At 46.5% G+C, this 27741-nt stretch overlaps 1 long non-coding RNA gene across 1 annotated transcript; it reads left to right on the top strand.

The window, feature by feature from the left end:
- The first annotated feature begins 3905 nt into the window (after nt 1-3905).
- On the top strand, nt 3906-22197 carry LOC128114804 (uncharacterized). The gene is made up of 3 exons (XR_008219910.1): nt 3906-4099; nt 20159-20369; nt 20681-22197. It is a non-coding gene; the product is annotated as an uncharacterized LOC128114804 (long non-coding RNA).
- The last annotated feature ends 5544 nt before the right edge of the window (nt 22198-27741 follow it).

Raw genomic sequence — 27741 nt, 5'->3', positions numbered from 1 at the left:
CTTCATCACTTCCAGGACAATTCTTCCTGGATTGTAGCGATGAAATTGCTATTTTATCATTTTCCCTCACTGACTTCTCATACCCACTACGGCATCACACTGTCTTGAGTTTTACCCAGCCATTCACCAGTGTGAGGAGGCTCAGCCTCTGAAGGTTGGGATGGTATCAATAGGAGTCAGGAGGTTGGAGCACGGTTGGGCCATCTGGGCCTTCCAGTTATCTCTGGAGAATTTTAAGGTGTGGATTCTCTTAACCATCTCTCCAGCCTCAAGATGCGGGTCCTCAGTAGAGGCACATGGTTTCCACACTCAGCAGTGTTGTTGGAGAATTTTTCTCCAGCTCCCGCCGCCAAGTCCCGCCAGTCCCAGAGCCCACTTATAAAATAAACACACAGACTCTTACATTATTTAAACTGCTTGGCCATTAGCTTAGGCCTATCATTGTCTAGCTCTCACTCTTATATTCAGCCCATTTCTATTAATCTTTACTTTGCCACGTGGCTCTTGGCTTACCGGTACTTTACATCTTCCTTGTCCTGGCGGTGGCTCCAGGCGGTCCCCTCTTTCCTTCCTCCTTCCTCAATTCTCCTCTGTCCTTGTCCCACCTATACTTCCTGCCTGGTCACTGGCCAATCAATGTTTTGTTTATATAGAGCGATATCCACAACACAGCAGGATGAAGGCCACTGGGGTCCAAGGCACATTCTCCGTTTCTCATTGCATTAGAACGGGCTTGAGAGAGGAAATGGACAGAACACGAAGCAGAAGGGACGTTTTGTAGTGTGGGGGAGCGGCCCTCAAAGCTTCTCGTTCCTTTTTTCCTATCGTCCCCCAAGCCTTCTCCCAAGCTCTGTCCTGCCTCTGTTCCTGCTGGTGACTAGTCTTGGAAGAATGAACTTACAGTGTTGGTGGATGTATGTTTACATTGCAATCGGTGCCAGTGGGTTGGGAGAGAATACCTTTGAAATGAGTTCTAAGTCATGTAGGGATGTCCTTTCCATGGCATGGAAGCTATATAGCTGTGCTGGCTAGTTTTATGTCAACTTGACACAAGCTAGAGTTATCTGAAAGGAGAGAATCTCAATTGAGAAAACACCTCATTAAAATCTGGCTGTAGGGCATTTTCTTAATCATTGATTGATGTGGGAGGACCCAGAGATGATCACATCTCTGAGCTGGTGGTCCTGGGTTCTATAAGAAAGCAGGCTGAGCAAACTATGAGGAGCAAGCCTGTAAGCAGCAACCATCCATGGCCTCTGCATCAGCTCCTGCCTCCAGGTTCCTGCCCTGTTTGAGTTCCTGTCCTGACTTCCTTCAGTGATGAACAACAATATGCAAATATAAGTCAAATAAACCTTTTCGTACCCAACTTGTTTTTTGGTTATGGTGTTTCATCAGAGCAATAGAAACCCTAAGACAATATTGGTTTTTCGAGACAGGGTTTCTCTGTGTAGTTTTGGTGCCTGTCCTGGATCTCACTCTGTAGATCAGGCTGGCCTTGAACTCACAGAGATCTGCCTGGCTCTGCCTCCTAAGTGCTAGGATTAAAGGTGTGTGCCACTGCCGCCCGGCTAAGACAATCTCTTATTTCAAATAGATGCAGTTCTCCTAGGACTTGCCCTGTCTATACTTGTATAACCCGCTGCTAACCTAACCCTAGACCCACAGGAACATGATAGGAAAAAGAGAAAGAGGAGAGAGAGAGAGAGAGAGAGAGAGAGAGAGAGAGAGAGAGAGACAGAGAGAGAGACAGAGAGAGAGACAGAGAGAGAGACAGAGAGAGAGACAGAGAGAGAGACAGAGAGAGAGAGAGAGAGAAGAAGAAGAAGAAGAAGAAGAAGAAGAAGAAGAAGAAGAAGAAGAAGAAGAAGAAGAAGAAGAAGAAGAAGAAGAAGAAGGGAGGGGAGGGAGAGGAGAAGAAAGAAAGTGAGAGGAGGGAACATGAGAGACTGAATGCAAACAGGACTGGAGGTGTGTAAAGAGGCCATTTCTGTTCCGACTTTCTTTCATTTGGAAAGGATCAGCCAGATGGAAGGTGTCATTGATTTCTGATTGATACCTAGAGGGGAAGAGATTTTTAACTTGATCTAATGGCACCCCCTGTCAGGGTTGGACCTACTCTAGGAAAAAACTCGAGGCAGCCGAAGAGTGTTAGGGAAAAGGGGTTATACTAAAGGTTACAAGCTTTATCCTTGGTCGTTCAGAATGTGCCAGTGGGTGTGCAGGTGCTTAAGGAAGCAGAGAAATTCAGCTCCTAAGAGCTCCTGGAGGTCCTTGATGGCCACTCTCTCGCAGTGTCCTCTTTTGGAGACAGCAGGCCTGCTGAGTAAGCACACAAGAATATGGAGCATGGGGGCGGGGAGAGGGGAGCTCAAATGTGTGCCCAAATACAATGACTGCCAAGGGGGTTCACAGCTGAAGGCTGTATCATTCATTGGCTGCATGATGTAAATTAGTGCCTGCTTGCCCTGGGTCTGCAAGAAATCAGGTCAGAATCAGGATTCTTCCTGAGGCTGGTCTGAAAGATGCATAATGAGGTTGGCCTTTCCTGGGGAGACAATAGTCAGGCACGTGGGAGATTTATGTTAAGGTATGCAAAATAGGTGGATTTCCCCAGTGCCTCAGATCTCCTCCCACTAAGTCAAGACAAAGAACAAAGGGTGCTGAGTAGATCCCTGAGGCCATGAATAGCTTTGGGCAGAAAGGTTTGAGCAAATGAACTGTCCAGGGATTTAAGGCCTGTACCCTGGAGATCTGTGCCCTCAATTTAAAGGCTCTCTCCTGCCTGGCTCAGTCACTGGCTTCCACCTCCGTGACATGCTTTGGCCGAGTTCTGATTTACTCTACTGTAAAAATCCAGACATCTTTGTGTGGATTCCATGGGGCTGTGAGAAAAAGATGTGTTAGCATTATACTGCAAATTAATGTTGTATCTTGCTTAGAACAGGGTCTCTAATTCAGGAAAGTACTAGTAAAGTCATACATCAAGTCTGGAGACCGGGTTAGCATTGCTGCCCAACAACCCATGAACTCTATGAATAGCATGGCTGCCATCATCTCTACAAATTTCATGGACCAAGACGCTGTGGGTATGGCTTGTCCACGCTCTACAGTGTAGGCACCCCAGTAAGGGAAAGACACAAGAGGGTGTTGGGGACTCAAGGGCCAGGCCTGAATCATCTTTCCAATGCTTGAGCCCAGCTGAGGTGGTTAGAAGGCTGGATGAATGATGGGGATTCTTGGACAGATTTGCTTGTCATGGACTTCAAAAGGGAGTGTCCCAAGTGGAAGTTGTGTGGCTCTGTGACATTCTAGAGCTTAAAACTCTCAAGATAGTCAAGGTCCAAGGGGGTAGAGCAAACCCACTTCTCCATTGCACTTGGATTGGTAGAGAGCTCAGCTGCCCCGTCAGTCCCATGCCACTGTGCAAGGGGTGGATCTACTTCCGGGGCTTGTCCTGAGGAGGAAATAGCCCAGGCTGCCTTCCTGTCTCAGCTGGGCAGCCTGACTAATGGCTTCTAAACACCAGGGCACGCTCTCCATTGTAGCCCAGCTGCTGAGTCCTGTGCTCAGTGCTGAGCCACCGTTGTTACCCGAATGAGGTTGCTTGTGCTCCATTGTCTTAATTACAGGCTGTTATTTCAAGAATCCACAACAAGATTCAGGGCACTGTCATCTTAAAAGCCAAACCGTGGCCTGAAAACTCATCAGTGAACGAGAGGACAAATGTTCCCGTTGTGCTGGTTAAAAATAGGAGCCGTGGAAAAAGTGACAGATCGAGATGGATGCCATTAAGATGTAATTACATTTACTGTAAATGGGAGCCCAGGGAGGGAACTATTCTAGGCAGGAAAACCCGTGACACAGGAAACCCAGGAAACCCAGCAAGGCCACTTGCTGACGGCTCTGTGCTTTCTGAATCAGCATTGGAGTGTGCAGTGTTGCCGTGGTGCCTCGTGCCCTGGGCCTGACAGGAGGTCCTTGTAAAGATCATGCTCCCCTAAAGGGAATTAGGAGTCCCAGAATGCAACTTCTCTATGGTTCCTCATTCACCGACTATGTTCCTCAGCTGTCAGGCGTCGAAACTGAGTCGGACAAGGTAGGGCTTATTCTGTCCTTACGAAGCTAATTTGCATTTTCACATGTTAAAACAATGCATTCTTGTTGTCTAGATTTAAAAATCTCTACGAAGGAAATAAACATCCTACATCCAGCCATAGATAAAACCAGCCCCCCTCCCCCTCTTTTAAGCTTAAAAACTATTTTATTAGAGTTTGAGAGAAAAAACAAAAACAAGGCAAGCAAGTTGTAAATCTTGGTAGCTACTGGGGAAGATGGAGAGGAAATAATGCTCTTTGAATTAGGGTCCAGCAGTGGAGGTCTGCAAGTAGCTGTGTGAAGAGGGGGCGGGGGTCTGCAAGCAGCTGTGTGGAGATGGGGTGGAGGTCTGCAAGCAGCTGTGTGGAGACAGGGCGGGGGTCTGCAAGCAGCTGTGTGGAGACAGGGTTGGTGCCTTCAGAAAGAGTAAGAATGCCCAGGGCGTCGCTCAGGACAAGCAGGCTTAGGATTCTGGCAGGGAGCTAAAAAAAGACAAGCAGAGGGGGAAGGAAGAGCTTGGTGGGCAGGTTGAACAGTGAATGTGCAGTGAATGTGTGGAGTCCGCATGGGATTTGCAGGCAACTCTCCCATTTTCCCAGCTGATAAGGCTCATCAGTGTATTCCGGGGCAGGGTTGTGTTAATAAACACAGCGTTGCATTATCACATCTGAAACTGAGATAGGATAGTACAGGATCAATGACCTGCTAGGTCAGTATTTAGTCAAGTTATTGGCTTCATAAATGAAAGTTAGTACTCTATGGGAAGCAAATTATTTTAAGTACACACACATATACGTGCTTTTGCTTTGATGGCATGTTGTTGTACCTTTGTGCTCCTAGTTGCTTTATTGTTTTTGATTGAACATAGTACATGAGGATGTTTTTCTACGGGAGTACATATTGTACGTTGAGCACACCCACACAAACTTCCTACCCTCCCTTGTCCTGACTCTCCCCCTCCTGTTAGTCCCTGTTGATTCATCCCTGGACAATTTTCTCGTCCTTTCACGGCACTCAGAATTTTATGCATCTATTAATGTATACGATCTCGGAATCACCGAGACCGGCTTCCTCTGCTTAATCCAATTGTCTCTAGCAGTGTCTATTTTCCTACAGACAATAAAACTCGGTTATTCTTTCTAGCTGAAACAGATCTTCTTGTGTATATATCACACTTCCTGAATCCATTCCCCTATGATTGGTCACCTAGGCGGGTTCTATAACTTGGCTATTATGAACATGTGTGCAGGTGTCTCTGGGATGTGGTGACCTGGAGGCCTTCCGGTGAGTATTTAGGAGTGGTAGGCATGACTGGGTCATATCTTGGGTCTGTGTAGCTTTCTGAGAAACCTGCCTACTAGCTTCCATAGTGGCAGGACATGTTTACATTCCCATCAGAAGTGTATAAGGGTTCCTCTATCTTCGCCAGCATTTCTGGTTACTTGTTTGTTAATGACTGCCGTTCTGACTGGGGTGAGACGGAATCTTAAAATAATTCTGTTTTGTGTTTTTCAGATGGCAAGTGAACCTCCAGGGTTTTTTTTTTTTAAATACACTTATTGATCATTTGTATTTCATCTTTTGGGAACTGCTTACTGATTTAATTAGTCTATTTATCAACTGAGTCCTTTGACTATTTGTTTTTGGGTTCTTTATATAGTCTAGATACTAATCCTATCACATTCACCTAGATTTTATCCCATTCTGCTGATTGTCTCTTTATTCAGTAACTGTTTTCTTAGAATTTATTCCTAGAAGTAGTTTACAGGATAAAAGATGAATGCATATGCTGTTTTTACATCTTATATGAACATTTTCTCTGAAAACACACCACTTTAACACCTCTACAGATACTTCAGTCAACATTAAACATTGCAAATCTTCAATGTCTTGACTTATACCAAATAATTTTATTTTAAATTGTCATATAATTGGTGATTTGTGTCTCCTTTTTTTGTGAGGTACCGAGTATAAAACTCAGGGTCTTATGTGTGTATATAAAAGCTCTACCATTTAGCTATACCCAACCCTAATTTGCATGTCTTTTGAAGAACTATATCTTTTTCAAACCTATTTTATTGAGGCCTGCTTTTTTTTTTTATTAATTTATAGTCATTTACATATTAAGGTACTAGCCCTTGGCATATGGCATGTTAGAGAGCCTGAGAATCTGGTATCTACTTAGTTCATAATTCTGGATGCCCCGGCAGTCCTAGTCTGGTAATGAAAGCCTAGATGATTCTTGGAGAGCCTCTGGTTTTCACTCCACATCGGAAGGCCAAAGAAACGCGGTTTTGTGGTCTGCGAAGGATTACAGCAGCAGCAGCAACAGCAGGGTGGATGCTCTGCAAAGCAAAGAGGGAAGGCGGGCAGCGGCAAAGGCAGAGTGAATGCTCTCTGAAGCAAGGAGCAAAGGCGGGCAGCGGCAACGGCAGGGTGGCTGCTCTCCGAAGCAGGGAGCGAAGGCGGGCAGAGGAAGCAGCACCGGTTTCCCCCAGACCACTCACATCTGGACCAGAAGGTGCCGCCCACTCTGGTGACGTCTTCCCTTTTTGACTGATCCTTCTAGAAAGAAATGCCCCCATAAACCTGGCCAGGTGCAAGCCTTAGCCGATCTCAGATCCAATCAAGTTGACCACCAGGATTAGCCAGCACAGCTTGTTTATTTATTTATTTTTTGTCTTATATTTCACTTTGACCACATGGAAGTAATACGGAGTTAAATGTTTCTCCATTTTCTCGTATGTCTCCTGGTAAGACTGGACCTCTGATGCGTGATCCCCGGTTTTTAGACTTTGCAATTGCACAAAATCATTCCTTTAGCTTCCCATGCCATAGACCCATCCTGACTCTCTGGTTCAGTGCAGCATTCATTAAATTAGGGGAAATACTCCCCATGCTGTTACAAAATGGGCTTTGGGTTAGAAGGCTGCCCAACTGTAGGCCAATGCAAGTGCCCTAGCGTGTTTAAGGCGGGCTGGGCCACACTGTGATGTAAGTTAAATGCAGCAAATGCATGTTCAGCCAACAGTGGGCTTTTGAGAAGGAACTCCATTAGAAGCTGAGGCCTCTGCAAAGCACTTCCACAGGCTCAGGTAAAAATATCACCTGGTTTTCTCTGCAGTTTGGAGTTTTCGTTTGCTTGGTCCTGCTCGTACTGTGAGGAGCCCAGGTCTATTTTGCTTCCCAAATGTTATCTCACTAAGATTTGGTTTTTAAATTTTACTGAAAGAGGTAAGGAGGAAACAGACACTGGAGGAAAAGAAGGTTGAGGGCAGGACAGGGCCTCCCTTGTGTATCTCGCTCCCTGACCTTCCTCCTGTGCGGAGGGGGAGGGGGAGAAATAAAGGAATCCAACATGGCTTGGCTTAGGGCCTTCCTGGGAATATTTGAAGATGAGAGTAAAACTGGGATATCACCTTGAAACATGGGACCAAGTCATCTTCGAAGGGGACCATAAGCAGGATATGGAGGGGTAACGCCATGTAGTAGAGACAGTTTCCATGGCTCAGCTACCTTTCTCCATGCCAGTTCCACAACCCGAGCGCCTCAGGTTCCTGGGCTGCTTCCTGCCACGGGGCAAGGTCAGTGCTGCGCTGCCTCTGAGGAGATGTGAGTGCCGCTGGCCGGTAAACCCACAGAGGTCAGGCACGGGCCATCCAAGGCATCCAGTGGTCCCTGGCTCACAGCAGGTTCCCAGAAGGCCTTTGCTACAAGTTGGAAACTGCGCTTATCTTATGGATCTTGTTGGAGAGAAGAGGAGAGAAGTCACCACTAGGTGTCATGATGAGTCAAGTTAAAGTCTGCCTTGGGGCGGAAAAAGTTAGAGGCATGTGACGCATTCAGCCCCACCCTTTTTATCGAGCACCTGTTGAGCATATGGGGCCACTGGAGCCTGTCCTGGCTGAGCCTCCTGGCTTGTTAAGGAAAACACAGCCCTGGGCAGTGAGGCGAGACCCTGGTGGGACTGAGGATGGCGGAGGAGGCCGAAGCTTCCTGAGGGAGATGCCTTCTGCAGTGTGTGTGAAGGATCAGGATGGGTGGGGCATTCAGTCATCCTCTGAGGGTGGCAGCCTGAAATCCGGTCCAGTGATGGCTCTTGCCCCAGAATGAGCTTTTCCAACATGGCAGGAAATTTCGGTGGGAGCGGGATGGGGGTGAGGATCAGGGAGTCAGGGATACATTTTGAAGAATGACTTGTTCTTAGCCTAGCCTGGTGGTGCAGGTCTGTAGTCCTAGGAATTTGCAACGCTGAGGCAGGAGGATCTCAAATTCAAGGACAGCCTGGGATACAGAGTGCGTTCAAGGCCTGCTTGGACAACAAGATGAGACTCTATGTCAAGATTAAAAAAAAGTAAGAAGAGGCTTGGAGTTGTAACTCATGTTAGATCTCTTGCCTTGTATGTGAAGTCCTAGGCTCAACCCCGGTGCTGAAAAGAATCGACTATTCTTTGCCTATTTTATTGAGATACTGCTTTTTTGTTGTTTCTTCAATTTTTTGTGATACTGTAAATTGACCCTAGCATGTCATCCATGTTAGACAAGTACTCCATCATTGTACTGTGTCCCTCTGAAAACTCTTCATCAAGTAAAGATCTGGACTAGATCTCATGAACTCCCAGTGTCAACTGTTCCCAATGAGGTAACTCAGGGTCCTTGAATGAACCTTCTCAGCCTTTCTAGTAGGCATAGAACTCAACACTGGATTCTTAAGTGTCCATTCATTCATTCATGGTGCTGGGGATAGAGTCACACCCCTAGCATTGTGGACCCTATGAAGTGTACCATTGTGTGGCGTTCACAGTCTTGTGCAGCTGTTAACCACCATCCATCTCCAGGACTTCTTTATGTTCCCAAACAGAAACTCTGTCCTCCTTAAACACCCCCCAGCCTTCCTTCCTCCCAACCCCTGACAACCACCCTTGTACTTACCATTTCTTTGTATTTGAGGACTCTTAAGTTTAATCATGTTGTGTTTAAGACTGGAGGTAAGTTCTGAGAAACAGGTAGGTAATTTCATCTCCGTGTGAATGTCATAGACTCTACTTGCACACATTAAAATGGCTACAGTGTCACTAGGTGACGTCATCTTGTGGGATCATTATCAGCTATGGCACCCCCCGCTGACTGTACATCTGTGTGTTGGTGTGGCTCTCCTTGCTAAGTAGACTCCTACAGGATCTGTCCTTCCATGGCTGTCTTATTCGCATATTATTCCAAAACTTACTCAAGCTGCAGCATATGTTTGAATTTCCTCCTTTGTATAGTGTTGATCACCTATCCATTCATTCACTGGAAGACAGTTGGGTAGTTTCAACTCTTGTTTATTGTGAATAACATTGCTATGAATGACACATAGAAATATCTGTCAGAGGAGCCACATTTGTGTGGTAAATATGCTTGCCACACAAGCCTGACCACCTGAGTGGCATCCTCAGATCCCACAGTGGAAGGAAACAATTGACTCCTGAAAGGTGTCCTCGGACTTCAATGTAGGCATTATGACATGCATGCACCTACACTCACGAATGCACACCCACTCACACATGCATGTCGTATCACATGTACACACACACATACACACACAGACACACACACACTGAAAAATATTTTTAAGTGTTTTAAAAAATAAATGCCCATTAGAATCCCCATTTTCAATTCTTTTGGGTGGACCAGGAAGTAAGAGGGTGGGATCATGCGTTCATGTTGTGGTTCTTTTTTTTTTTTTGAGGAGTCTCGATGATGCTTTCCCCAGCAGCTTATTCAAAGGGAGGAAATTCAGACACATGCTCCAGCTTCAGTAAGTTTCAGGACGTTATGCTAACAAGGCAACCGTTTTACCTTTCCACCACGGCACTCTGCAACCCGTATTTGATAATTTGGTTCCTTTTATTTTAGTCTGAGTTACATTTGACATAGGTCCATAAACTGCCATCAGTATGGAAACTAGACCATTGTTACTGTATTAATGTGCTCTCTCCTCTCCAGTCCCATCCCACCCAGAAGAGACCATTTCCTTGATGCTGTTTTTATTACCTTGATCATTTAAGAATTGCTTATTAATGAGGCTAGAAAGATGGCTCGGTGGTTAAGGGTACTGACTACTCTTGCAGACGATCCAGGTTTGGTTTCCAGCACCTGCATCGTGCCTCATAACCATCCATAACTCCAGTTCCAGGGGCTCCCACCCCTCTTCTGACATCTGAAAGACCCAGGAATGCACATGGTACACATATGTACACGCAGACAAAACACTCATGCACATAAAATAAATTAAAGTTTTTAAAAGAATGGCCTATTAAAATTTATCCACTTAAGAAGTTATATATATTATATCACACTATAACTATATATTACATATTATATATTTTATATATATATATATATATGTGCATAGTTAAATGGTCTCTCGTGTCAATTTGCTCGTTTGGAGCTCTGTAAACGTGGACTCACATCGAAGTCATTGGCAACTCTTCCTCCCTGAACCCATGTGGTCATGCGTGTCTGGAAGATTGTCCTTTTTCTCTCTTATTCCAAGGCACAACCCTGTCACCTCTGCTAACTCACTGAGTTTTAGAAGCGGCCATCTGAGATGTCTCCCATTTGGAAAGCCTGTAAGTAGGACTGTGATTTGCTGCTCAACTCTGAAATCCATGCTTCTCCGTTCTGCTTTGCAGTATTGGGGCTGGACCCTGGAAACTTCCCTTGTCAGATTTCTTACTAGAAGGCTCAGGGGTGGGGATGTGGGGGGGGGGGGGAACATGTCAGAAGGAACAGGCTTTTGTTCCTGCTTCTGAGTGTTCCCACACTCACTGATGGCTTCTGTGGAACATAAACTGGAGGTGTGTGTGCACTCTCGGGCTCTTGGCTGGAGATGCCTCCTGCATGCTAGGTGTGGCCCTGACTGAGGCCTGGATGTTACCCCCAAAGCAGTGAGTGCTTTCTCTAGCTGCATTTCAATGCCAGCCATGATTGTTCCTTCCTAGTAGGCCTAGGCTGCTCTTTGGAGTCTTCCTCTCTTCTCAGTAGAGAGCCTCCTGGGAATAGTTAACACATCCTTATGCTGTGTTTCTCCCTATTCAAATAATTATACAGTGTGGTTTCCATGTCCTGTCTGCACCAGGTGAATGCCGTTCCTCCCTGGACCCATTGGTGTCCAGCTGATGAAGCCAAACTTGATGAAGGGGCTGTAGCTGGTGGCAGCAGGTGTCCTGACCCTAGGGTGTCAGACCAGCTCATCTTGTGGCCTCTGTGCCAATGCCTTGAATCTAGACCAGGCCTTTAGGATGCTTTAGTTCCTGCAGCTGCCTGAACGTCTAAGGTCTCAAGAGAAACTTAGTTATCATTGCCCTAACCTCAGCTGTTATTGTAAAAACAATGATCTCTTTATCATCATTAACTTTTTAGTTCTTAAAAATGCTCTCATTCATCAGGTGTGGTGGCACACACCTTTAATGCCAGCAGAGGCAGGTAGGGTCTCTGTGAGTTCCAGGCTAGTCTGGTCTATGTAGTGAACTCCAGGAAAGCCAAGGCTGCACAGTGAGACCTTGTCTCAAAAACAAATCACAACACAAACAAGAACAAAATGCTCTCCTTTATGGCTAATATTCATAACTTCATTCACACAATAATTTTTCATTTGTGGCTAAGATTCATGACCTACTGGGTTTGCTCAAATAGTAGTGGTGCGATTCACTATGAGGGGCTGAGGTTGGAATAAAGAGATACCAACAAACCAGGTTCAGGCTCCATCATCTTCTAAAAGATGTTTTACCCAAACACTTTGGCTAATGGTAGGAACAGTTTCCAATCAGGAAGAAAGAATTTCCTCTCATTTTGGTTGGGATGATAGGATGTCTCTAGTTGGCCTTGGAATATTCTTTAGTAGGTTTTTTATTTTTATTTTTATTTTTTTTTTACTTTGTTGAAACAAGGACCTGGGCCTCTTTTATAAGCTCCAGAGTCTTTTGTTTGTTTACTTGTTTGCTTATTTTGCCTTTTTGAGACAGGATCTTACTATGTATTGCAAACTGACCTTGATTTGTGATAATCCCCCTGCCTCAACTTTCCGAGGGCTGGGATTACAGACACGTGCCACCATGCTGGGCCCCACGGCATTTTAGAAATGATCTTCCATGCCCAGGTGCTGACAACCAACAGACCTGCATTTGTAGTGGTTCTGCCACTGAGTTTCTCTTTCCCCACAGTAAGAATGATAGGAAGATGAACATCTTGGATACCAAATAACAGAAGAAAATGAGTGTTCCGGGACAGGCATTAAATCCCCCAAGTAGCATAAGAAATGGAGTCTAGCCAGTGGGGAAGTTCTGCCTACAAGTATACTTGAATTAATCAATCACTTGATCATGAAAATTCCCATCACAAAGCAGAAAAAAAAAAGGCATCTCCACACAGGGGCAAGTTCATATTTGTTGACGGAGGGTAGCAGATAAATATAAGGTCGTTTGATTATTCACTCTTTGTCCTCATTTTGTTTCTGTTTCTGGGATTAAAGTCACACAGGGGAGAAAGGGCTGACGTGAGTGCGCAATTCCAGGTGACAGCCCGTCACTGTGGAGAAGTCAAAGCAGGGAGTTGAAACAGCTGGTCATACGTCCACAGTCAGGAGCAGACAGGGATGAACGCTTGCGTGCTTACTGCTCAGGCCGCTTTTCCCACTTAACCCCCTGCCTACGGAATGGTGCAGCCCACAGTGAGCTGGGTTTCCCACATTAGTTAGTACAGTCAGGACAATCTCCCACAGACACACCCACAGGGCAGTCTCATGTAGCCCATCTTCCCTGAGACTCCCTTCTTAGGTGAGTCTATGTTGTCACTGATTGACTAACCCACCATACCCCTCTTTTTTGTGTGTTTTAAATATTGTGTCATATCAGAATAAATCCAAAAGCGACCGGCTTAAAACAAAAGAAAACAAATCAACCAGAACTTGTTTGTCCTTTTGGTTTCTTTTCTTTATATTGAAGTTCAACAAAACACTGAATTGTCTGTCTTGAATGTTTACCAAAATATTACTTATTTTCCCAAGTCTATTTTTTTTTTGCTGGTAGGTTTTGGAAGCATTTTGAATGGAATTGAATAGAATTCTCCTAAGTATTATTTTTTTTTTTAAAAAGATTTTCTTGTTGCTGGTCTATTGGGCAATTTAATATTGACTCTTCTTTCCTCTCCCACCTCCGGGATCTCTATCACAGGATGGCCTTGAATTCAGTATGTAGGCAAGGATGACCTTGAGTTTCTACTCCCACCTCCCTAGTGCTTTGATTGCCGGAATGTAAGAATACAATTATTTTAATAGTTTTATATGAATAACTTTTGACTCTGGTAACACGGTGGTTGAAAGAAAAGTCTTTCCACATGCAGCATCATTGGTGCTACGGTGAAAGTCCGGAGGCCTGGGATCTCTAGGGATGTCCCGGGAGTAGGGAGATGGGAAGTCTTTAGGAATGGGGGACACTGAGATAGACAAGGGCACAAAGATCAGGGATGATACACATGGGGTTCCTCAAGCTGCAGGTTTCCTCCAGCCTTGGCATCCCCTACCATGTGTCCCCTTGGACCAGCGTAGACAACGTCTTCCACTAATGGCCAATACCTGTGTGCTGAGCTGTCAGGCAAACACACACACACACACACACACACACACACACACACACACACACACACACACACACGATTGTGATCCATCAGGCCACTGCTCCCTTCTCCATCTCTCTGCCTTGTGTCTCTGCAGCTAGAAGAAACCTGTTTGAAGAAGGTCGGTAGTGCACTTGGCAGAAGCTGGAGGTGAGGAGCAGCATCACCCAAGCCTTTTCATGCATCCTCTTTCTCCCAGCTCTGGATCCACTCCATCATCTCCCACGCACATTGCTCATAGCACATTACTCACCATAATCTTAATCTCCTGAACAGTGCTATTCTGTGTTCCTTATAGGCCCCCTAAAAGTGATTTCGTGGCTGTTATGACACTTAGCACAATGTCACTCTGGAGTCACCAGGCCACATTTTGCAAATGAGAGAATCAAACTTTAGAGAAGTTAAGCTACTTGTAGTAGCAGAGGTTTAGAGCACAGAGTTACTTGAATTACAAACAGTTTCTCACAGTGAATTTAAATCTTGCAGAATCTTCTTTGTTTTCTTCCCCCTTGCTTGGAATATTTGCCTCCTATTGGATTATTAAATTATGACTCTTCTGAGATGATCTGCCGTGTACCCATCTCACTCTCACAGGCTTAGGAACATGAAGAGGGTGTGTGAATTAGCGCTCTGTCCTTGGCTGTATGTCTCTCTTCTTTGGTGAAATATGGAAACATTGTGGAATATTATTTCAACTATGTAATGATGTGTTATATTTGTTTATGCTGTGGGATATTACTTTAACTGTGTAAAGGTGTGTTGCATTTGTTGAATGATGTAAGGATGTGTGTTTAGTTATGTAAAGATGTGTTACATTTGTTTCACCTTGCCTGCCTAAGGCATCTGATTGGTCTAATAAAAAGCTGAATGGCCAGGAGCTAGACAGAAGAGGGAGAGGCAGGGCTGGAAGACAGAGAGACTAAATAGGAGGAGACATCTAGGCTCGAGAAAGAGGAATGAAGAGAACAAGGGAGAAAGAGAGGTATATCCCTGGGGCAAGAAGCCAGGCAGCTGCAGGCCAGCCAGACCTGAGAAGCAGTGAAAGTAAGATATACAAAAGGAAAGAAAGGTAAAAGGCCCATGGCAAAAGGTAGATAAAGAGAAACAGGTTAATTTAAGTTCAAAGAGCTAGCCAGAAATGAGCCTAAGCTAGGCCCAGCATTCATAACTAATAAGAAGTCTCCATGTCATGATTTGGGAGCTGGTTGGTGGCCCAAAAGAAAAAGCCTGTACATGGAAATGATGTTTCTATATATAGGCAGCATGATGGTTTGAGATAGTTAACAACAGGCCAGATATTCCAACTCTCCCACTGATCAAAATCTGCACTGTACATGAATTCATCAATAGAATCCTGCAACTAGGCAGGCTCCTACCAATCAGAAGCTGCATTATCTAGGTTTCCACCAATCAGAACCTCGACACACAGGTTTCCACCAATGAGAATGTGTGAGGAGAAGCAGGCTCTGCATTCATTTATCCTCAGGCAGGAGTTGCAGGTGGAAAAAAGGACCACTCAGGACTTCCCCACTCAAAACCTCTGCCTGGCACTTGGCCACGAAGCTCTCCACTGTCTTCTCCTCATCCTGATGACAGGTCCTAGGGGTGAGAATCTCTTCCTATCACTATTGCTGTTTTGCATCTTGGTAATCCAATTTTACATTTTGAGTGACAGTAGTCACACACTAATTTTGCCGGTTTCTTCAAAAGCCTCCTGAGTTCACAAGTAAACAAGAAGCTTCAGAATTATCCAAGCCAAACTTGGATTCTTGGTCATCATAAAACACATCCAGGGGGCCGGATGTATAGCTCAGTGATTGAGTGCATGCTGGAGACCCTGTGTTCTTACACACACACACACACACACACACACACACACACACACACACACACAACCCCTTGGCAAAAGAGCCTTTGCTGCCTCACGCTAGTCGGATGAAATGAAGCTGGGTGGATCTGTGTGCACCGCCAGGGGCCTCTGTTAGTGCTAGTGGTTCTTCGAGCACCAGCTGCTCCACCATCCTCCTTTACCATGGCAACATCTCCGGGGAAATCTCTGCTGTGGGAGGACTTTGTTCTTCGGGTTGCCGTGGCTGATTCTGAGCCTCCCAAGCCCCAGAGACTACCCACCCTGTGTGCACATCCCTCCTCCTCAGTGCAGGGACCCGAACTTGAGGCTCAGGCTGTCAAAGGTTGGGATCCTTGCTTAAACAGTAGTAACAAGTCTGTGAGTGAGGATGGAGACTGAGGGATGCTTGTCCCAGCTCCATAGCAGCTTTTAGAAGTGGGGGTATGTGCTTGATGAGGTGTGAAAGGTGGCAGAGAGGGGAACGCTTATCATCCCACTGATGTTTAGAAACTGAGATGTCCTCTGGACCTTCATCCACCACATGAGCTACACTAGAAAGGGATATTGGGTAGGCTCCAGGGCTGCCCCACATGGCGAAGGGAGGCCCTAGCCGAAGCCAGGACTGGCTGTAACCGCTTTCCTCTTTGGTCCAGAAGGCTGTAGAAAGGGTGAAGGATGAAGAATAAGTTCTCCACATTCAGGAAAGCCAGTGCATGCCCGAGGCCCAGACTCTCCCCATCCCTGGACTCTCAATATACCAACAGTGGGGGGGGGGGTCACTGTATCGTCAGAGCAATATCACTCAGACAGGTCAGTGACTTTCCCAAGGTCACAAAGGTTAGCCAGGGGTAGAAATCAAGACTCCTGGTGTAGCATGAATCTTAATTGGTCTTAATAAAAACCTGGAGCCAGATATTGGGGTAAATGCTGAAAGATTAGAGAGATAAAGGAACAAGTGCTATGGGATGGTCTGTATGTCAAATGTGTTGCTGATTGGTCAATGAATAAATCACTGATTGGCAGTGGCCAGGCAGGAAGTATAGGCGGGACTAACAGAGAGGAGAATTGAGAGAACAGGAAGCTGGGTGGGGGAGACACTACCAGCTGCCATCAGGATAAGGAAGATGTAAAGTACCGGTAAGCCACAAGCCACGTGGCAAGGTATAGATTAATAGAAATGGATTAATTTAAGCTGTAAGAACAGTTAGCAAGAAGCCTGCCACGGCCATACAGTTTGTAACCAATATAAGTCTCTGTGTTTACTTGGTCGGGTTTGAGCGGCTTGGGACTGGCGGGTGAGAGAGATTTGTCCTGACTGTGGGCCAGGCAGGAAAACTCTAGCAACAAACAAACAACAACCACCTCTCACCTCACCAACAACTCAGCCAAAAGGGACTGAGTTCCTGTCTCCTCCCATCTTTTATTCCTCTCTCTGCCCAGCCATATCACTTCCTGTCTCCACCTCCCTAGTGCTGGGATTAAAGGCATGAGATCCCAAAGGCTGGGATCAAAGGTGTGTGCCACCACTGCCTGGCTCTGTTTCTCTTTTAGACTGGATCAGTCTTGTGTAGCCCAGGGTGGCCTTCAACTCACAGAGATCCATCTGCCTCTGCCTTCTGAGTGCTGGGATTAAAGGTGTGGGCCACCACTACCTGACCTCTATGGCTAACCGGTGGCTTAGCTCGGCACTCTGATCTTCAGGCAAGCTTTGTTAGATCATAAAACAAAATATCACCACATCCTGGTCTCCGTTCCACTCCCCTTTCAACCTTACCTCTGTGTGGTGGTTAACTTTGACTGTTGGCTTAAGAGACACCTAGATTAGCAAAGCCCTCTTCTGGGAGTCTGTGAGGACATCTCAAGAGATGGTTAACTAAGGAAGGGAGACCCGACTCTGAACGCTGAATGTGAAGGTCCACATGGGACCAGAGAGGAAGAAGGAGGAATTCCATCCATGCAGGCATTCTCTCCCTGCTTCCTGACTGTCAGGCGTGCAGCCTCCTGTGACATGTGATCCCATCACCGTGAAATTCTATCTCCCCACAGGCCATACCAAAGGAGCCAGCCAACCATGGGCTGGAACTCCTGAAACCATGAGCCGGAATATGCCTTTCTTCTTCACATAGTGTATGTTGGGTATTCTTTCATAGCGATGAAAGTGGTTAGTATATTGGAGGCCTGATTGCCACCCTGTACTCTCAGGGCCACCCTCTATAGGTGACCATCTGGGGACAGATGGATGAAGAGGAGGTACAGGGGTGTTGGAAACATCAAGTCAGTCAATAAACACAGCCTGCTGCTGTCACCCCATGGCTTTATTATAGTCTCTCTGTTGAGGGCCTAGGAAGCCATTCTGCAACAAATCTATGTCAATACACTGTAAAAAGCAACAAATGAATGGTGTATTTGTTTGGGTGCCTTTAGTAATGTGGGGAATGGGTGAGAGCCCTCTCTTGTAGGAACCCCCCAGTTCTTATGTCCATCACTCTCTTAAGTGTCTTATGGCACCCTAAAATAACGCACACCCAGAGAGCCTACATTCTCCTCCCTACCCCTTCTTGCCTCTCTCTGACCTTCTCTTTCTTCCTGTGATCTAGGGAGTCTGTATCCCCAACTCCAGGTTCAGTGATCTTCGTTCACCATTGCTCATGTGACTCGCCTGTCAATCACCACGCCTCCAGATGCACTTAGATCCCTGTGTTCCCATGGTTTACTGCTGCTTCTCTAATTGCCATCCTGCTTCCACTTTGTTCCCTTCACAATCCATCCTCTGCAGGCCATGGAGTGACGCTTCTAAAATCTGAACTCCATTACATCACTCACCTGCACACTCAGACCCTCCCTGCCTTTGTACACGGGGCTCTGGAGCTCATCTCTCTCCTGCTCCCACCCCAGAGTAGTGGCATTTATTGTGTTCGTGTGTGTCACACTGCAGGTCATTGCCTATGAACTTTGCTGTCACTCATAGCCAAGAGAGGATGTGGAAGGTCTTTGACCTGTGCAAAGTTGGTGTTGAATACACACACACACACACACACACACACACACACACACACACACACACACACACAGGATGGAAAGGGTGTAAGCACCAAGGCCGGTCCTTGCGCTCCATCCCAGACTGTCCCTGGGCACTGTGAGTCAAATGACACATGGGGTCTTCTGGGGTATCATACAGGCTTTTCTGGTCACAGGACTTGGAATAAGTACTTTCAACTAAATACCCCTCAGTACCACAGGCTGTCCTGACACTGCTTCAAACACACATTTTATGGACACATGACAGGAGGGGAGACTACAATAATTAATTTTAACTGTCAGCTTTATAGGGTTAAGAAACATCTATGGGTGTGTGTGTGTGTGTGTGTGTGTGTGTGTGTGTGTGTGTGTGTATGTGTGTGTGTGTCTCGGGGGTAGTGTGTATTCCTGTGTGCACATGTGTGTGGAGGCCAGAGGACAACTTCAGTGTCCTTCTTCAGGTACCATCTACATTGAATGATTGATTGATTGAGAGGTGGTCTCTTACCAGGCTGGCACTTGCCAAGAAGAAGAATATGCTGGCTAACCTCTGAGGCCCAGGAACCTGCCTTTCCTTATTTCCCTTTGCTGGGATTAGGAGCAAGCCACAAAGCCTGCCTTTTTTGAGTAGGTTTTTAGGATCAAATTCAGGTCCCTGGTGCATGGACTGAGCCGTCTCCCCAGCCTCCCCAGGGGCACCAAGGAGACACACCTTACTGTGTGAGAGCGAGAGAGGTCTCCAGAGAGAGTTGAACGAACACCTTTCTGAATGTGGTACAGAAGACAGAGGGTGGGTGATGACCTACAGTGATGGACTGTGTTGCTCTGAACAGTGAGCCACCAACATAAACCCAGCCTTCTTAAGTTGCTTTTGGTTAGGTCTTTGATCACAGCAACCAGAAAAGGAACTAACACGGTGTGTGTGTGTGTGTGTGTGTGTGTGTGTGTGTGTGTGTGTGTGTGTGTGTGTGTGTGTGTGTGTGTGTTTGTGTGTAGAAGCGGGGAGGGGCAAGAGCTATGTCTAGGCTTTGGTTTTCCATCTCTCTCCTATTTTCTGTAGTTGGGTTTCAGGGTCTCAGATGGCTTTCTGTGCCTGGGCATTTTTTATCTCTGTGGCTCCCTCTTTCCACAGAATTGTGTGAAAAATTCGATTTCCTGACTGGGTTGCTATGAAGATGGATATGTCCCAAGTTCAGTTCATAGCATCCTTCTCAGTTTCCCCTCTCGTTTGAAATAGATTAGAACTCCGTGGGCCCTGATGTCTTGCCACTGGGTAGTTAGTGTACTGGCATGTTCAGAGCAGCCTCTGCCTCTTTATCCTCTACAAAACCTTTCCCTGGAGAGGGCCTGGCCAGGCAGGAGCTCCTGGGGTGTTCTGCGCACACTCAGAGAAAGTCAGGAGGCTTTGCAGGTTGTGCATGGCTATGTAACGGCATCTGAAAGCATGGTAACAGGGAGCCATTGTGAGACCCTCTGGGTGCTCCTGCCCCTACTAGAACAGTGCTCACGTAAGCCTCTCCCCAACATCATCCCCAGCCTGTCACATGGTCACTCATCGCCAAACGGCAGCACCTGACAAGCCATGGGTCATTGAGGAGCCGAATGATGTAGATGGAATCACAGATCGGAGCTAATGATGGAAGCAGCCCTCATAAAGCCAGATGTGAGGAGAGTGCACAAGACATGCTAACGATGAAGGGTACCCAGGAGCAGGAACTGACTGGATTCTAGAATTCCCATGAGTAAGGTGGGTTTTTTGTTTGTTTGTTTGTTTGTTTTTTTAAGCTTCAAGGAGAAGAGAGATGTCCCATTGGGAAGGGGCATTTCATATGAAAGCAAGGAGGATGGAAACCTCAGTACTCTGAAATTACAACCATAAGCATTCATGGCTGCAGCTTCCTCCCAGAGAAGGGGAGGGTCCTGCCACCATCATCCCCTGAGCAGAGTATGCATGCAGGACATGGGGCCATGCCCCTGGTAGAGCTGACACTTACTCCGTGTATTTTGCTTTATCAATAATTAAAGTGATGATATTTGCGCTCTCACTCTCCATTTCAGATGCAGCAAGATAAGACTTTCGGTGCAATAAAAGAATGAAAAAGAATTCCTGAGGCAAAGCTCACTGCATCATCTCTGAGTTTGGCAAATCAAAAGGTCCAGCTCTCTATGAGGCTAGATTCCCCCAGGCTCCAGATTAGTTTGGGAAACGTTCTTAAAGAGTGAGAATGGTTTCCGTTATGGCCTCCACTGCTTGCCCCCTCCCCTTTTCCCACTTAGGATGGAGCCCTCTTCATGGAGGCCTCACATAAAGCCAACAGCTGTGAGGAAGACGTTCTGAGGACACTCTTCTTTCACCCTGTCCAGGGCCCGACGTAAGGGGTACAGAACATCTCAGTCCCAAGTAGGTGATCCTTCTTAAACCCTTCTCTTGAGGAGCACATATGATCCTCAGGTGGGCTGAATGACTCACACAAGCACCGTGGAACAAAAGTAGCCCCTCAGGGAGCTGGGACTTGGATACCACCTGACTTGGATCATTATAGACAAGCGTAGACGGTAGCAGCACCTTGTGGGCATTTATCAGGATCTTCTAAACCAAAGAGAGACCATGTTTAGCTGAGTGGAAATTGAAGTTGACTACGGTATGAGTCGCTGTTCTACTGCTATAGGGAGACATCATGACCAAGGCGATTCTTATACAAGAGAGCATTTAATTGAGGGCTGGCTTACAGTTTCATGGGGTTAGTCCATTATCATCACAGTGGGCAGCATGGTAGACATGGTGCTGGAGAAGATCTATATCCTGATCTGCAGGGGTGGGGGAGAGAAGGAGAGCGAGAGAGTGAGAGAGCATGAGAGGGAGAGGGAGTGTGTCTGTGTGTGTGTGTGTGTGTGTGTGTGTGTGTGTGAGAGAGAGAGAGAGAGAGAGAGAGAGAGAGAGAGAGAGAGAGAGAGAGAGAACAGAGCCCACCACCAGCAACACACACCTCCTCCAACAAGGACACATCTCCTAATCCTTCCCAACAGCTCATCAGCTGGGGACTAAGCATGCAACTTTATGAGCCCATGGGCGGAACATTCTCATCCAAGCCACCACAGCTACTGACACTCCCCTAAGTAGAAATTTGAACCTGACCATGAATTAAAGGATTTTATAGGCAGAGAGGTACCATGAGAAAGTCTCATTCCAAAGTCAACATGCTGGCCAAGCAGTGGGTGTGCTGCTTCTCGGCTTTGCCTGCGGCTTCAGATCTCAGGGTGCATTATGACTTCCATCCTGGTTCTTTGCAAACTTGGAAACATAGCATCCTGCAGCAGAGCTAGGTCCAGGTGTCAGGTCAAAGGGCTATTTGTTCCCATGGAAGCTGTACCAACCTAAGATGAGATCTCTAATTTGTTCTCAATTAGTCATCCGAATAAATGTTCTTCAGCATCTGAGGACAAGATAACCTATGCTATAGTCATCTGCCATCCTCTTCAAGGAAAGACCAGGGCCACTGAAGGCAGTTTATTACGAATATCACCATCTGGGAGTATTTGGATAAAATCATTTTCTAACGTAGGTGTCCTTTGCCTCCAGAATACAAAACATGATAAGTCATTCACTAGATTCTGTGCACTAGATTTTCCCAGGTTTGGCCACCTGCCCACAGGAGCCGTCCAAGTTCACCCACAGCAGATGGGTTGAGAATGAGAAAAAGATAGTGTGTCGGTGCAAAAGACGCTGACGCCTCAAGGCAGTGGGGATGCGGGCGGACAAGGCAATGGGTACCCCCGATGCAGTGAAGAAGCGGGATGGGATTCGTCGCTCACCTCTCACCCAAAGCCTCCCAGCTATCTGCTGTTACCCCAAGTCTGAAGTTGGTCATTTATCCAGCAGCCATTCATTAGGGTCTGACTGTGGACAAGGTCCTGAACTGCCAAAGATACGGAGTAAGATGCCACGTGACCCTGGTTCTTAAAACTCTTATGCCACATTGGAATAGTGACCCCTTACCCCTCCCGGAACCCCTTCTCCTTCTAGTAAGAGAGACTGTGGAATATACAGGAGGCTTATGATGCTCACTGAGAAAGTAAATTGTTCTGTGATCAACGTAGAAAGGCAGATTCAGTGACAAGAGTTTGTGATAATTGGGGCCAGGTGCAAAGTGGCAACAGAGAGGGCCAGGAAGCTCATCTGGTCCAATTGTCTCTGTGATCAAGGCCATACCCTGCCTTAACACGGCCAGAGGACCATCCCTGAGCAAGACGTGGGACCTCACAATGAATGTTTGTTGGGCTACAAGGCTTTCCCAAATTCTATTAGCTCTCAGTTTCTATTGTGCCAAGAGAATTATAGATTTATTTTTTTTAAATCGATTCCTTCCTTCCAACAAACTTATTCATATTCTTTGAACTTAAAGATGAAAAAAAAATCAAATGCAAAGTCTGCAAGTTTCTCTGGATCTTCTGACCTACTTTTGGAGAAAGGAATTCTTGATGGAAGTATGAGCGAAAGACATCCTTTCAAAGGGTTCTGAGATATGCTGTTAGAGGCACGGAAGAGCTGCCTTCTCTGGGCTCCCTCCAAAAATCTATACATGAGCAGTGATGTCTAAGCCAATGCTTTGCTGCATGTCCCCCACATCCATACTGACACAGTGATCCTGGGGTAGGATGCCAAACCGTTCTCCTCCAGCCTTGTGCTCCGCTGCCCACTGGCCCGAATCTTCAGCACAGGCTTTGGTTCTGAATATCCACATCCTAGGGGAGCTCCTGGAGCCGGGGGCTTAGGCCCTGTCCTTCTCCACCAAGTTCCTGCTTGCTTCCAATGGTGTAACTTGGTGTAGTGCTCTGACTCATGCCTGTACCATCTGTTCCCCTGAAGTTCCACCTGCCCTGTTCTTGTCTGTGTTTCATGATCCAGGACGTGTCTCCAAAATGTCATGGTTGGAAACCTAGTCCCCAAATTCACATAGTGATGCCATGTAGAAGTGGGGTTTGTAGAGGAGATTGGGCTTAGATGAGGTAATGATATCTACAATGGCACCAATGGCTCCCCAAGAAAAGGAAGAGAGACCTGAGCTAGACATTTGCTCTGTCTTGCCTTGCCTTACTTCCTCCCAGGCTGCCATGCAGCAAGAAGGTCCTTTCCAGATGCCGTCCCACACTGCTTAACTTCCCAGCTTCCCTCAAACATGAGCCATATAGACTCTGGTCTGTATAAATCAATTGAGCACAAGTATTTCATGACAGTAACAGGAAATACACTCTCATCCACTCCTGTGCCACTTTATCTGGGGACCGTGAACTTCACCCCACAACACACACACCCTGACTTCTGTCTGTGCTGGGATGCTTATTGGGACATTTTTATTCTCCTCACTTCTTACAACCCAAGGTTAAAGCCAGCACACCGACTTCTTCCCTACTCAGTAAGCCAAGTAAACCCCCATGCTTTCCTCCTGCAGAGAAAAATCAACTCCCAAATTTTGTGATTTCCTATGTAAAAATTCAAAGCTCACATCATGCACATGCATGAACACACACACACACACACACACACACACACACACACACACACACACACATACACACACACACACACACACACCAAAAAAATGAACTCCCAAATTTTGTGATTTCCTATGTAAAAATTGAAAGCTCACATCATGCACATGCATGCATACACACACACACACACACACACACACACACACACACACACACACTAAGAAGTCAGGAAACACATTGACCAGGGTGGTTTGTTTTTCTTAGTACTCAAAGCCCTGAATGCTGTGACAACTGATCTGCCCTGGCAAAGGGAGATTGTCTCAGTTTGTTCTTGGAGCAGGTGAAATTGCTGCCCTGAGCTGGGGCACATTCTGTATTCCAGAAACCTCTGGGTCCTATGTAGAGATGGCCAGTACCTGCTTTCAGGTACATCCACATCTTGAAGTTCTGGTAAAAATAAAAGGAAATAGTCCAAATAAAGCATCTAATACAGAGTTGGGCACATGACATTACATGTGCCCACAAATGATGCCCACTCACAAATGATGATGCGTATATTGGTACTGTGACTGCTAAGAAAGTCACACCCTGGCTCAGAATCTAAACAGTGGGCAGACTTGGGGGCTGGACTTGGGGAGTCTGCAAAGCTGTTTTTCTAAGTGTCCTAAATCCTGTGATATGATTTGACCTAGAATGTTCTCCAAAGGCCTATGTGCTGAAGGTTTGACCCTTGGAATTATCAGGAGTTAGCAGCACCCTTAGTGGGTAGAGCCTAATAGGAGGACTGTAGGCCATTGGGGATGTACTATTGAAGGCAGTATTGGGATCTTGGTCCCTTCTTGTTTCTTACTTTGCCTCCTGGCCACCGTGAGATGAGTAGCTATGGTCGACTCCTGTTCCCTAACATGATTTTCTGTCTTGCTATAGTCTCCAAACTCTGAAACCTTCAATCAAAATCAATCTTTCTATGTTTTTATATCATTTCTCTCAGGCACATGTCATAACAATGAGAATCAGATTGACATAGCTGGGCCAATGGGACTATCATCCTATTTATTGAACATGTAGTGTGGATGACTCTAAGCTAAGCACTTGGCCTATCTTCTCTCTCTCTCTGTGTTTTCTCAGAGTTCTACTATGTAGGCAGAAAAGAAGGAGCTAGAGCAAGGTTGTATTTCCCATGAACTGAACAGAAGAATGAAGATATCTGGACCCAGGGCCTGGGCCTAGGACCCCTTCTGTAACATGCTGTTTACACACTCAGCCCTTTATCAAACACGTAGAACATCAATGTTATGGATGACACTAGATTTGGTACAGAGGTGACAGGGTGGTAGAGAGTCCTGGGGTCCGTTGTTAGATTGGGAGTCAGGCAATTCTCAGAGACCTTTATCTGGCCCAACAGCTAGAGATGAATCACACGTGCTTCTATGATGTGAGCAGTCTCCTGCCTCAGGCTGCTGCAGGCGATCTTGGCACAGCAGGCTCCCTTTCTCCTTGGGTTAGATCCAGGAGCCCTCTGGTTCCAGTTCAGTCAGCAACTGGAGAATGGGAGCTCACTACTTCCAGTCAGGGGAGCTAGAAATAGTTCAGGCTTGGCTCATTTGGGTCCAGGGATCAGTGCAAATGACTGTCATGGTCTTTCGTGGGCACTACATGTTCATCCCAAAGTTGACAGGAAGCCGAGGAAACGCCTCTGCATGGGCTACCATGCTAAAGCTAGGGAAAGTCTGTGCACTGACTGAAATGGAAAGCTTCTGGCGCCTCCACGGTTCTAAAGTCCACTCGATACAACTCTGGGGCTGCCTCCTCCCTGCCCACCTCTCCATGTAGCTCTCCTCCTCTGCTCCTGTAACCAGGCAACCAGGGAAGCTCCTGGATCCCTGAGTGACAGCTGTAAGGGCCATGTGCTCTGCAGTGGTCACCGACACCTAGAACATTCTGAAGACCCATGTAACCAAAGTGTCATTGTCGAAGTGGAAAAGCAGAAAACACAAATAAATACCATAATTAAGTTTAGGAAAGGGCTGTTGCATCCATCGTCTTCATATTTATAATTCTAGGTAACCGAAAAGTCACCTGCTAATTACCCTTCCCTTCCCTTCTTGTTGGCCTAAGATGCTAATTACTCTTTGGGAAATTGCAATGCAGGGCGCACTATTTTAGTCAGCACGAAAACCTTCATAACTAAGGATGCAATCCAAACTCCATGTGCTGTTATATTGTGTATTTCCATTCTCTAAGTGGCCATCTGAGAGTCAGTATGGAAGCCCACATGGTCAGGCTGGTAGCTGTTCTGCCGTTGTCTGCACGTGGCGCACAACTCTCGCTGGCCACTTCTGCTCAAGCTATCAGAAATAGAGAGCATGAGTGAAGAGACACTCTGCCGGGAGGGCCTGGAGAGACAGACGCTCAGTGGTTGAGAGCACAGACTCCTCCCAGAGGACCTACGTTAGGATCCCAGCACCTGTGTGGTGGTTCACAACTATCTGTCCCTCCAGTGCCAGGAGATCTGAGACCCTCTTTTGCTCCCACCCCCACCCCAGGTATTAAGCACGCACGCACGCGGCACATATACATATATGCAGGCAAACACTGGTACACAAAAAAACCACCATAAATGAATCTGCCAAAAATTAAAAAAAATAAAGCGTAGCCTGGGAATAACACAAGTGATTTGCACTTGTGTTCAGGGCTAATTACATCTTCACTGTAGGAGAGTCTGGGGATTGTAATATAAGACAGATGGCACCCGGCAGGCCATATTTCTACTTATGGAGCAGGGAAAAGAGCTGGTCACTTCCTCCCCTGGGAGGTGCTCTCTGCGTTAGTCAGCCCAGGATGCCATAAGAATACACTCTCCATTTGTGCTTTAGAAACTCAGTCCTAGAAACTGGAAAGCCCCAAACAACAGCAGATCTGATATCTAGTGAGAGTCAGTATCCTGGTTCGTAGAAGGTCTCCTAACTATACTCATGCTAGGGATGAGTATAGTCCAGGGGTGCCTCGGAGGCCCCTTTCTGAAGGCACCAATCCCATGCTCTGTTCCAGTGGCCTAATCACTTTCAAAGTCTTACCTCCTAATGCATCATCCTGTGGAATTGGTTTCAATATATAAACTTGGGGGGCGGGGAAGCTCCGTGGCGTTTTCTTCCTGACATTTTTCAGCTGAGGAAACTGACGCGTGGAACAATTAAGAAACTCACTCTAGAGCACAGATGATAGAGTGAGGTTCGGGTCCTTTCTTAGCTCAGCTGGCTCTGAGTCCATGCCTCACTTTGGCTGTGCTGGATTCTCACCGCAGCATTGTCTTTTACAACCTTCCGGTCTCCCCACCCTCGCTATCCCTCATGCTTAAGCACCAAAGACATCACTGTCAGGAAATGACTCACAGGTACATGACCTTGGCCTTGAGAAACATATATCACCCATACATATGTTAGCCATAATCAGAGCCCTAGATAGCTGGCAAAGGAGTGGCTGGGCAGGGTGTCCTGCTACAATGACCTATGGGATGGCCAGCTCACCAAGAGCCAGAAGGACCTCAGGTTTGACTCTATATCAGCGGTTCTCAACCTGTAGGCCGAGACCCCTTTGGGGGGGTCACATATCAGATATTTATATTA

Source organism: Peromyscus californicus, unplaced genomic scaffold, assembly GCF_007827085.1.
Source record: "Peromyscus californicus insignis strain IS unplaced genomic scaffold, ASM782708v3 Scaffold_19__1_contigs__length_69161282, whole genome shotgun sequence".
Classification (NCBI taxonomy): Eukaryota; Metazoa; Chordata; class Mammalia; order Rodentia; family Cricetidae; genus Peromyscus; species Peromyscus californicus.
Note: the sequence above shows the minus strand (reverse complement) of the source record. Positions and strands in the feature narration are given on the sequence as shown.